This window comes from Ochotona princeps, unplaced genomic scaffold (genome assembly GCF_030435755.1).
Source record: "Ochotona princeps isolate mOchPri1 unplaced genomic scaffold, mOchPri1.hap1 HAP1_SCAFFOLD_284, whole genome shotgun sequence".
Classification (NCBI taxonomy): Eukaryota; Metazoa; Chordata; class Mammalia; order Lagomorpha; family Ochotonidae; genus Ochotona; species Ochotona princeps.
In genome coordinates this window covers 50001-62500 of record NW_026700611.1, presented here as the reverse complement: position 1 = coordinate 62500, position 12500 = coordinate 50001, and positions in this window count along the sequence as shown.

Here is a 12500-nt window from a genome sequence, read left to right as displayed (position 1 = left end):
CCTACCTAGAGCGGCCTGGACTTCAGTGCCACTGCCACTGCCGCTGTCGTGCCACCATGCCCACCAAACCCAGAGTCTGCAAAGAGCGCTCTAGTGTCTGGGAAACCCCTCGATCTAGGTGCACATTGAATCGAAGGTGATGGAAATCATGTGTGTGGAGTTTAGCACGTGCGCCTACAAGGCTCTCATGACCGTGGTGCGGAGCATGCTACTTTTCCTACAAGTTTCCCTTAGGTTAGAAAACACTGGAAATGACATCTCTTCCCCCCCACCACCACCACCACCACCACTCTCCATCGTTGTCTGTCCGGACACATTGTCTATCCTGACATGGTGTCGGTAAATTCCACTCACTCACTCACTCCCGGAATACAGATCATTCGAATTTACATTCGTGATTTCACCATTTATTTATTTATTTATTTTCTCCTCAATTCTCTCTCTGAGCTTTGGCTCAATATCTTGTCAAAATGCCATGTAAACACCTCTGGATGGGGCTCCGAGGCATATGGGTTTAGTTGTTGCTGTTGAGGTTCTGCGCACGTTTTGTCAGAAACGCTTAGTTCTCTCTCTCTCTCTCTCTCTCTCTCTCTCTCTCTCTCTCTCTCTCACACACACACACACACACACACACACACACACACACAGGTTTGAGGCCAAAGCTGTTGAAAAACCTGTTTGTATCCTAAACAGAGTTGTGTAGCGCTGAGAACCAGGATTCCATACTTTCTGTTCACCAACTTCTGAGTTCTCTAGGCCTGCATTTGGGGGGAAAAGTTCTGAACTGACTGGTGAAGTGGTGGAAGATTCCTCTCTCTCTCTCTCTCTTTCCATTTTTTTTTTTTTAAACAAAGAAAAACCGGCAATGTTGTCACGGTGCTGGTGGAACCGCGGTTTCCACATTTTTGGCTCGCTCGCTCGCTCTCTAGCTTTCACCATCCTGTGTCATCTATGTCTGCTTATTGGAAGGACACAGCGACAAAGAGAAAAGGGAAGGAACTTGTGGGTGGAAGAATCTCTTCAAAGAGCTCGCTCTTTTGCTCGTCCTTGCCCCTCTCTCTTCCTCTCTCCTCTCTCTTCCTCTCTCTTCTTTCCTCCCATCTCCTCTGACACACCCGCTCCCCCCTTCCCCGCTCCAAACAAACTTGCTCACAAATCTCTCTCTCTCTCTCTTCCTCTCTCTCTCTCCCATGATTGACTTGCAAATGAATAAATACAAGAGTCTTAAAATGTGGTGTTCACATTAAAGGAAAATGTAACTAGTTTTCTGCCCACTTCAATGTTCCACACTGTTGGGGTGGTGGTGGTGGAAATCTTATTTTGCCTTCAGTGGAGTGGAGAGAGAGAAAAAAAAAAGAAGGCATTCAACACCAGGTTGTTGAAATCCACTAAATATTCCTAAGGGTGCAGTAATTGGGCAACCAGGTGGCAACATTTGGTCGCTACACCGCAACCCTGAGTGCGATTGTGCTGAGTCAGGTGAGAGAAAACAAACACTTAAAGCATGTATTTGATTTACTTGGAAGCCAGCCTGCTGAGTGATGGCTTGGTGGTGGTTGAGCGGGGGGGGGGGGGGGGGGGGAGGAGGAAAGGGGCATGGGGGGGGACTTTGACAAATCTTCGCACACGTGGGTGGCACAACATGAATTCTTCTTTAAGGAGTCCCGAACAACCCAACTTTTTCCTTTTTCCTTTGCTCTCTCTACTTTCTCTGACCCCTTTGATCCCTGCACTAGGATGCTGTCAAGTAAAAAGCAGTCCTCTCCTATCAGTGGGTGCTGGCTAATGAACCACTGTGAGGGAAGCGAAACACATCGGAAAGTGGCTTGGTGATGGAATACGCTGGGGTGCACCAGTGACACCCAGGAGGAGAAAAGCCAAGCCAAAACAAAAAGTGCCTCCCTGCCTGATACCACCCTCCCCTCCCCCACAAGCCCCAGGGAAGGAAGGAGGGAGAGAAGCTGTGTTTCACTGATGGTGGGTGGGTCTTGTGTGTACGTCTTGCAAGTCACCTCCCCAATCCACATCTCCTTTCCCAGGCCAGAGCTAGAGCCAGAGCCAGGGTCCAGGGTCCAGGGACATGTAAGGAGAAGCATGGGGCAGGCAGGGCACCCGCACCCCGCCTCCTCGTCAGAATGAGCCTCTGTGTGTGTGTGTGGGGGGGGTGTGCCCCAAGAAAGCAGCAGCCTTCGTTTCGGAAGCCACTGGCTTGAGGGACGCAACCTCTCATTCAATTCCAAGAGGCCTCATTCATTGCCTTCATTGAAATGCAAATGGTTGGTTCAAAGTCCCGTTGTCTGCCAAAGGCTTCACTTTCTCTCCGCTCCACCCAGAGCCATACCTGCCCTCAGGCGTTTGTCAGTGAAAGGATCTGCCTCTCCGACTGGGGCAAAGGTCAGCCACAGTCGGTCACTCCCCTTCGCTCGCTCTGGAAGTGCAAAGTGGGATCTGGCCGCTGCTTTCTGACTCGCATGGGGCAGACCATGAGTGGTTCTCAGGAACGGCTCCCTTCTGATGTGGCCTTTCCATCGGCATTATTGATTCACTCTTCCATCCATCACCTTAACTATGTGAACGCGTGTTATTAACCTGTGCGTGTACTTCTGTCACTCAAACAAGCAGAACTGCTCAACATCAAGCATCCCTCCCTCTCAATAGAACGATCTAGCTGAACCGATTACTCAAAACACAGACAGGAACCCCTTACCTGTCCTTGTGCAGGTGCGCGGGGCGGGGGTGGGGGGGCGGTGGGAGGGGTTGCAGGAATATACTAGGCCTGTGCCCCGTGCCAGGCCCGGTTCTCTGCTTGGATCGGCGTTGGACCGAGCGACCAGGACACAGCAGTCCAGAGCCTTACTTACATCTCACAGTCGGTGCCTGTTCAGAAAAAACAATTCCTCCATCCATCCATCCATCCATCCATCCATCCATCCATTTTATTTTTATTGAAACTCAGATATATATATAGAGAGAAGGAGAGACAGAAAGAAATATCTCCTGCCCGCTGGCTGGTTCACTCCCCAAGTGGCCACCATGCTTCATAAAACTCATTTCTTATCCAGTTATAATTTCATTAAAATATCTCATGTTTCCCAATTGGATAAAAAACAAATGGTATCTAAAAGTCTGCATACGAACCAGCGTCGCAGCCCTATGATTTTATCCAAATGAAAATGCATATGAGAGAGTTATTTGCACCCTTACAGCTATCACAGCTCAATTCACAATAGCCAGATACGGGATCAACACAGATACCCATCAGCGGGTGACAGAATAAAGAAAATGTGGCACACAAACACTATAGAATACTACCCATTCATAAAAATTAATGAAATTGTAAAACCTGATATACTTTTTTTAAAAATTATTTTTTAATAATCTTACTTGGTTGATTAGGGAACAGAGTGTCAAGGGCTACAGGGTGAAAGTGGGAAATACCATTGTTTCCACATCAATATCATTTTACCCTGTATCTGGGGTCAGGGGAAAAAAAAAAAAAAAAAAAAAAAAGGGAAAAGCCCCACCCAACCTCCCACCCATCCCAGATCCCCAACGGGAGGCACGCTCTGAGGCTCCTGCTCATACAGTTCTGATACTTCATCAGTTCTAGACTGCTGCCAATGTCTCAGTTCCAATCGCAATGAACCCTATTCAGAATCCACTGGCTGACAGTCTCTTCATGGTTGGGGTTCTAAGATCAGCAGTTCAGTTGGAGGGATCTCTCTCCAAAGAAACTTCATCTGAGATGATCACAGGCCTGATTCCTGCGCGAGTCTGCTAGTACACAGTCCAACACCGTCCGTCACACCGATCGGCTTATGATCATGCTGGTCGTTGGGATTGCCGGGTTCGTTCTGTTTCCAGGCCTGTCTTCCTCGTGAACCGACGGGTGTCGTAGTCCGGTTCGATCCTGCCCGCTTCATATTCGGTCCTCACGCAGACCGGTTGGAGCTGCAGCCTAGTCGGGAAGTAGTTGTCCAGCAGGGGAGCCCACATTCCCCTGTCAGCTTTGCCTCCTCCCCCTGACTATCACATGTGCTGTTTGGGCGCTGCAACCACATCTGGTACGGCTCACCTCACCTTGGCATTCCTTATTGTGTACTAGTATGTGTCGCAACCGAACCTGGCTCGACCCACACTCTGTTCTGGCGCTCGGACTCACCAGCGGGTGATGTGAACAGGTTCAGCCTGGTCTTGCCCCCAATCCATGCCATGTGTATACCAGTGGGATAATTTCCATAGCCTGTTCTGGGCTGTTTCCTATTTGTGCTGCTTGCGCTTACCTGCAGGGACTGTGTCCTGCCAGAGGAGTTGCCCAGGCTCCTCCATCAGAAACTCTCCCAGTGCCAGGCTTCACGCATACCAGTGGGTCCATGAGCCAGCCCTGTTCAGTCCACCTCCTGTCCTAGCAGGAACAGTGGTGTTTCCTGACTGTTCTTCAACCCAATCTGGTTCTTATTGTTGGACGGTGAAGGATCCTGAGGTGGAGCCGGCAGCCACACGCCAGTCAGGAGGACCCTGTGCGCGCGTGCGCGTGTCTGTGTGTGTGAGTGTGTGTGTGTGTGTGGTTGGGAGGGGTGTGTGTGTGTGTGTGTGTGTGTGTGTGTGTGTGGTTGGGAGGGGTGTTGCTGAGAGAAGGAGAGACAGAAAGAAATATCTCCTGCCCGCTGGCTGGTTCCCTCCCCAAGTCGTCGGGGCTGAGCAGAACCAAAACCAGGAGCCGGGAGCTTCTTCCCGGTCGGTCTCCGCCACACAGGCGGCTGCCGATACCGAAGGCTTTGTGCCATCCTCGACCGCTTTTCCAGGCCACAGGCAGGGAGCTGGACGGAAGTGGGGCAGCTGGGACTCGAACCGGCACCCGTATGGGATCTCGGCACGTACAGGCCGAGAAATGGAGCCACTAGGCAACCGCACACGCCTGGCCCAAGCAACAACTCTTGCCTTCCCCTCGTCTTCTTGTCTGGTCCGGGGAGATGCACGCTGTCGACATCTCTGGCCCAGGCCTTGTATGTTTGGCACATACGGCCTGATGATCTATGGGTAGCTTGCTGTTTTAGTTCAGGCAGGCCTTAACGTGCTCTCCGACGGGAGCTACGGCCTAGCTGACAGGAGGAGTGCCTGCCTGCCTGCCTGCCTGCCTGCCTGCCTGCCTGGCGTTCCCCTAGCAGGCTGGCGGGCTCCCAGCCCCAGATCTTGGGACCGTCTGGGGGCTAATGCGGTCCGGCCGGCCTGCCTGATGTAATTTTTTCACCCAGGCAGTCCCGGCGCTTTGCTGACAGCTGGGTGTTGTGGCCTAATCCGGCTGGCCCGCCCGCCCGCCCGCCCGCCCGCAACGCACCCACCCACCCGCCCAGCCATTTTGGCTCTCTTTTTGCCTGACTGGGTGCAGCGCCCTAACTTGATTCCGGTTCTCACGCTCCCTCTCCACCACCCCCAACGCACCACCCCCGGTTCTTGCGTGCGCCAGTGGGTGCTGTGGCACAATCTGAGATGGCCCACCACCAGTCCCAGCTATCGCCATTGGGCTGGGGTACGGCGGTACGGCAACCTAGCCTGGCCTGGTCCATCCCCAGCCCTCCTGCGAACTGTGGGGTGCTAGCCAGTTCACAGTTCAATCCAGCCTGGCTTGCGCCCCAACCCGGCCTGGCTAATTATATGTGTGTTTTGGAAGGCAGCTCTTCTCTGCGTTCACATCTATCTTTCTTTTCTTTAGGATTTAGTCACTAGGCTAACATGCCGGCCGGACCCAACCAACCAACTAACCAACCAACCAACCCCTTGTCTTTGATGGACCGTGGGTGGGTGGGTGGGTGGGGTGTGGAGGCGGAAGAGTTGGAGGGTCAGCTCACCATCTCTTATTCTGCGGAACTGAAGGGAAAGGGTGCTCTGAGGGAGAGACTGGGGCACCTGTGCCTGAGTTGTGGGTGTTGTGTGCGGTCGGCTCTGCGGACAAGTCAAGGGGACTTGAGGACGGCAGAGCAGGAGGACATATGGGCTGGCCTGTGCCCTTCCTGCCCGAGGATTTCTCTGGTGGATTGGGAATGAAAGGCCACTATGCCGACGTGAAGGCCTCACAGGTGGCCTTACCTGACACCTACTTCTCCCTCCATGTTCTGGATCCTGGCCAGGAACCACTCAGCGTGCAACCACTTCTGCTCACAAATTGGAAAGAGAAAGCTGTGTGATGCCCCCTCCTGGGATAGAGAGAGAGAGAGAGAGAGAGAGAGAGAGAGAGAGAGAGAGAGAGAGGTGAAGAGGCCCAATCCCAGCCTGGCTGCTCCCTTTCTCCTTTTCCTCATCTGGACCTTACCTGCAAATGGGGAACAGAGAAGACTGAATTGTTGTCACATTCTCACTAACTCAATTTCAATCTCTCTCTCTCTCTCTCTCTCTCTCTCTCTCTCCCCCTCTTTTCCTCTCTCTCCTTTCACATCCCTAACCTGTTTCCATGGCACATCCTTTCTGTCCCTGAGGAACTTCTTGGGTCTTGCAAGAGCTCACAGGAAGGACAGGCAGACGCAAGGGCGCTGCAGAATAGCTTCACTGGCTTTTCCTCCACTTTCATGTCCCTGTGGCTCCACTTCTGATCTAGCTCCCTGTTTGTGCCCTGGGAAAACAGCGGAGGGTGGTCCAAGTGTACGGGACCCTGCACCTGTGTGGGAGGCCTGGAAGAAACTCCCAGCGCCTGGATTCGGATCGGATCCAGTCAGCTCCGGCCGTGGTTGTGGCCATTTGGGGAGTGCACCGGCGGATGGAAATCTTTCTGTCCGTCTGTCTCTCCTTCTCTCTGCAAATCTGCCTTCCCAATGAAAATAAGTCAACCTCAAGGCCAAATAAATAAATAAAAATAAAACTAGAGAACAGAAAGTGAAAGCAAGACAGTGGGGGATACTGGCATTGTGGCACCGCACACACGCTCAACAGCCTGTCAGCAGACACACTGGCCTTGCCGTATGGGAACACCGATTTCATCTTGTTCCTGGCTCCTGGCTTCGGCCTAGCTTGGCCTCAGCTGCTGTGACACAGGAGGGAGAGAGCCCTTCCACACTTTGTGACAATACCGCCTAGGGAGGGACATCCAGGAGAGACAAGGGTGGAGGAAAGGTCTCTTGGCACATATTGTGGGAACGGACTTGGGGTGAGGCGCTGACTGGGTTGTAGCTGTGTGTGTATAGGGAAATCTTTGCTGTACCAATGTGGTTGGGGACATTGAGATGGACTGAACCGGGTTTCTGATTTTTGTGAGACAGTCTTTCTCTCTCTCTCTCTCTCTCTCTCTCTCTCTCTCTCTCTCTCTCTCTCTCTCTCTCTCTTTCTCTCTCATTACTGGATGAGGTTCCCCGGGAGAGCTGGGCTTGGAAAAACGTGGCCCAAGGGATGAATCTGGAACTGACCCCTGGGCTCGACACTCAGTGTTGTCGTTGTGATCTCTTGTCTTTGCTCTTCCTGCTCCCCCATCCTTCATCTTCCCCGTCCCATCGCAACCCCAACTGACTCCAAACCAGAAACCCCAGCGTGTTTCAAGAATCCACTCGTGCTGTCTGCGCGCCATCTAGTGGCCACAGTATCGGATCGGACAAGAGGCGAAAGCCAAGATGGCGCTGACGGCAGAAGCCAAGATGGCGCCCGCGTCTGAACAAGTCTCGCGAGGCCTCGGGGTGGTGGTCGGCGTGGAGTTTGGGGGGGGAGTCGAGGAAGGAGGAGGGAGGGAGGGAGGGAGGGAGGGAGGGAGAGAGTCGGTCTGGCGCAGGCGCAGTAAGCACAGTCGGGCTTCTGGCTTGCTGGCTGAGCAGTGGCGGCGGTGCCGGCGGTGGGGGGAGGGGGGAGGGGGGAGGGGGCCGCGGCGGCAGAAACCGTCCTTCCGCCGGGCCGGGACTGCACTGTGCGCGCCTCTCTAGGTGCTCCTGCCACGTCCAGGCGGGGGGATCTGTTACCTTCCCAGGGATGTTGCCTTAGTTCTTTCTTCTTGGATCTCTCCATTCCTTTTAGGCTCTGTTTCTCTCTCTCTCTCTCTCTTTCTCTGTTTTGCTCGCCGATTCCCGCTTTCCTCTCTTTCTTTCTTTCGCTTTCTCCTTTTCACTGTCTCCTCTCCTTCTACCACTCCCCTACATCTCCTAGAATTTCACTTGTGACTCCCACCTTTATTTGACAGTCTTCATCCTTACATTCTCTGCCTTCCCCTAGGTTGTTCTTGAGTTGTTTTTTCTCGTTCAATCTTTATAGGCCTTTCTCTCGCGTCCTCATTCTGGATTTATTTTCTTCCCTCATCGGTGTGTGTCTGGCCGTTGTACCTGCGTGTGTGTGTGTGTGTGTGTGTGTGTGTGTGTGTTCTCCCCTAATGTTCCCATTGCTTCCCTTTATGTTGTCTTTCTCTTTTCTTAGTTTTTGTCTTTCTTCTTCTTCTTCTTCTTTTTTTTTTTGTATTCTTACCTTTGCCTTCCTTTCAGTTCTCATTCTCTCCTCCCCCCACCCCCCACCCCCGTTTCTCTCTCCCTTTTCTCTCTCTCTCAATGTCGGTGTTTTCATTTTATTTTCTGTCTGCCTTCTTCCTTTACCTTTGGCTTCCTTGGTCCTTCTTAACTTGTTTCTCTCTTCTCTTTCAATCTATATATGTTTTTCTCTCGCGTCCTCATGCTGGATTTATTATCTTGCCTCATCTGTTTTACTCGTGTGTGTCTGTTTCCCCCCCCCCCCCCAAAATTTTGTTCTATTGTGTCCATTGCTTCCCTTTATGTTGTCTTTCTCCTTTCCTAGTTTTTGGTCTTCCTGGTTTTTTTTTTTTTTCTTTCTTTCTTAGTTTTGCCTTCCTTTCAGTTCTCATTCTCTCTCTTCCCCCCCCCCCCCGTTTCTCTCTCCCTTTTCTCTCTCAATGTCGGTGTTTTATTTTCTGTCTGCCGTTTTCCTTTACCTGTGTGTGACCAAGTCTATCCACCCTTCCCCCAAGACTGTACTGATAGGTCAGATGTATCCTGTCACAGTAGATGCGTGGTCACTTGTCGCTGTCCCGCAGCGATGGACTTGGTGCACGGAGCCAATAATAACACGCGTGGACCCCTGACTGATGGTCAAAAGCCGAGGTTTATTAGTAGCATCAGACTTTATACTCTGAGGGTCATATAGGATAAGGGAGGAAGTGCTGAGCTTATCAACAAAACTATTAATGCTTGTTTGGAACTCCTTTTGTCTTGTATATTCCACCAGGTGTTCTCATATACATATGCAGATGATATCCAATAAGGTATACAAAAGGTAGCCATTTGGTTATTCTCCTCCAAATATTATCCAACCAACTGTAGTCCTGTGCTCACTGACCTTTTCAGGTCACAATGTCCTCCTACAGTCACTCACTACTACAACTCGATTCTCCCCAAGCCACGCGACCTGGTGTTCCATGCATCAACACCGAATGTTAACATTTCACCAGTGACGGTCACGACACAGTTTGGTTCTAAATGAGAGGCAAGGCAAAGCAACCGACCTGGCGGCCGGGACCAGCCAGCACCCCCTGCGAGGGGAGGGAGGGAGGGCGGCAGTGACACACATTTCCCTGCCTATCTCGGCTTCATTGCCTGGCTGCGTGCATCCAGCGTGCTGTCCCTTTGTCCCTTGGTGCTGGCTGTCTGACTCCACCTGGTGGCAGCCGTGCTGTAGCTGTAGAGCATTCTGGAGCCGGCAAGGGCGAGCAAGTGGGTGGAGAGCCCGGGACAGGATGTGACAAAGTCCCCAAGCTGCAGGCGGGAGAGTCCCAGCCCTGCTGGGACCTTGGTGGCTCGTGTGCTGTTCGGAGATTGAGCCTGGAGGCTTGCAAGTGAGCAGGCAGGCAGCTGCGGGGGTGGGTAGGTGTCTGCTCGCTCCCGATTGTAACCGGGCTGGAGTACCGCTAGAGTGCATGGGGTCGACCAGCACACCCTTTATCACTGCCACCGTGCACTAGGGGACTCGATCGGGGCCGTCGGCGGGGCTGCGAGGCCACGGCCACCGGCCCGACACTTGTCGCCTGCACTAGGGGACCCGGTCGGGACCGTTGGTGGGGCTTGAGGCCACGGCCGCCGGCCCAGACGCTTGTCGCCTGCACAAGGGGACCCGGTTGGGGCCGTTGGCGGGGCTGCGAGGCCACGGCCACCGGCCCAGACACTTGTCGCCTGCACTAGGGGACCCGGCCGGGGCCGTTGGCGGGGCTTGAGGCCACGGCCGCCGGCCCAACACTTGTCACCCGCACCCTAGGGGACCTGGTCGGGGCCGTCGGCGGGGCTTGAGGCCACGGCCACCGGCCCGACACTTGTCGCCTGCACTAGGGGACCCGGCCGGGGCCGTTGGCGGGGCTGAGGCCCTGGGCCGCCGGCCCGACACTTGTCACCCGCACCCTAGGGGGACCTGGTCGGGGCCGTCGGCGGGGCTTGAGGCCACGGCCACCGGCCCGACACTTGTCACCCGCCCTCTAGGGGACCCGGTCGCGGCCGTTGGTGGGGCTGTAGAGTTGTTTGCTTTTCTCTAACTCCTGGGGTCGACCAGGTGGCCACAGGAGCATGCCCTGTGGGCGATGGCTGTGTTTTTGGGGACTTGTGACCCGGGCCCCCATCTGAGGGGCGGCTGTGTCCCATAGGTTGTCCCTGTTGTCCCCTGGAAGGGCATTTCTACACCTGCAGTTGTCATTTTGGATCTGCAGGTAGGTGCTGACACGCTGTCTCCTGGTGACTGTCACCGGAAGAGCTGGGCCCCTGGGTTCGCGTCTGGGGCGGTAGGGGGGAGCGCGATGGGCTGCCGGCGGCCTGGCGCTGGACTGCGTTCCCCCTGCCCATCCAGCGCCGAGCTCCCTGCCTGGGTTCGTGCGGGAGCTTGGTGTGCGATCCTGGTTTAGCCCTGCGACGGTGCCACCATCTCCGGCTTAGAATTTGCCCCGAGAGCGGCAGAGGTGAGGCTGGGCGCTGGGTCCTATACCCGTGTCCGTCTTCTGCCGCAGGTGGCCCGCTGCGTGTAGTGGTGGCTGACAGAACCCCCTCAGAACTGAGTCTCAGTGGTCGTCGGCTTTATGCCGCGTGTGCGTGTCAGGCGTTCCTCCGCTGGGGTTGGCCACCGCTGCTGAAGAGGCAAGGGGCTGGCGAGGCTGTCGACGGACCCCCCTGGCAGCTGTCCTCGCTGGGCGTGACCCCCTGTGCCTCGTGTGATGTCATAATCCTAGACCGAGACTTGATCGATGTGGTGATGTGGCGCTCTCCTGGGCCGGGCCTAAGCCGCTTACAGACGAGGGACGGCCATTCATGGCGAATGCTGCCGAGCTGCTCGTTCTGTCTTGCGGGCTCCTGGTTCCTCTTTCCCCTGCCTTGGCGTGGTGGGAGAGGCCAGGGGTGCGGAATCCGGCTCGATCTCCGCTCCCTCTGCCTTGTGCCGCCTGAAGGTGCTGGCGTTGGGGGTCCAGGCGGGGGTCCTCGGACGTGGCGGACACCCTTCGCCCTCTGCCGTGTCGGTGTGTCATGGTGTGTGGGCGGGCCCCGTCCCGCGGTGGTGGTGCGGGGCTTGTCTGGCAGAGTCTGACCCTGCTCAGCTCTCTGCGGTGCTCCTGGAGCGGTCCAGGTCGTTTGCCTCTCAGGCGCCTGGAACCGAGTGGTGCCGTCGCTCCTTCACTGCCCCGGTGTGCTCTCTCCCGGGTGTGCCGTCGCAGCCTCGCTGGCGTGTGCTGCTTGGTGCGTGGGAGTCCCTGGGGGGTCGAGGCGGTAAGGAAGAGGTAGCGTGGGTGCAGCGCAGGCCCGTCGCCGCCGCTGCTGCTGCCGCCTGTGGCCTTGCTTGGCCGCTGGTGTCCCCTGCGCGTCTCTGGGGGCAGGTGGCTTCCTTTCCTCTACCGCAGACCCCTCCGCCCGGCTTCGGGGCTCGCCCCGCGGGTTGGGTGTTGCTCCCTCGAAGGGCCCTCTCGGCCTGGTGAGAGGTGCGCTCGGGGTTGGTGGGGTGCGGCCCACCTTCGGTGAGAAAAGCCTTCTCTAGCGATCCGACAGGGACGTGCCTTACGTGATGGGGTGCCGTATCCCCCGCTTGTCGCCGTTCCTTCCCTCCTGGTGTGTGTCGGTAGCCACGCTGCTGACGACGCGGATGGCTCGGGTTCGTTGTGCGTTAGGTGGCGATGGTCGCTCGTTCCCTCCGCCCTCCCCTCGGGGAGTGTGTGGGGGTTACGCGTGGGCTCTTCCGGCCCCCTTCCGCTGGGGGCCGGACGCTGCCTCTCGCACCTCTACCTCGCCGTGGCCCGTGCCTCCCCCCTCTGGGTCGGGGGAGGGTCCCGCTGGGCCGGGCCGGGTGTGTCCCGGTGCCTGCTGTGGGCCTGACGGAGGGGCTCCTGTGGTCGCTCGCACGCACGCACGCGGTGTGCGTGTGTCGCCTCCGGTGTGTGGCCTTCCGCTTGCCACCTGGGGCCCTGGGGTTGTGTGTGGCTTTGTCCCGTGCTGCCCCTGTGGCCCTGGTGTGGGGTGGCTCTGCTCGCTTCCCGCCCTGGGCTTGCCGTTGGCCCGCTGGCC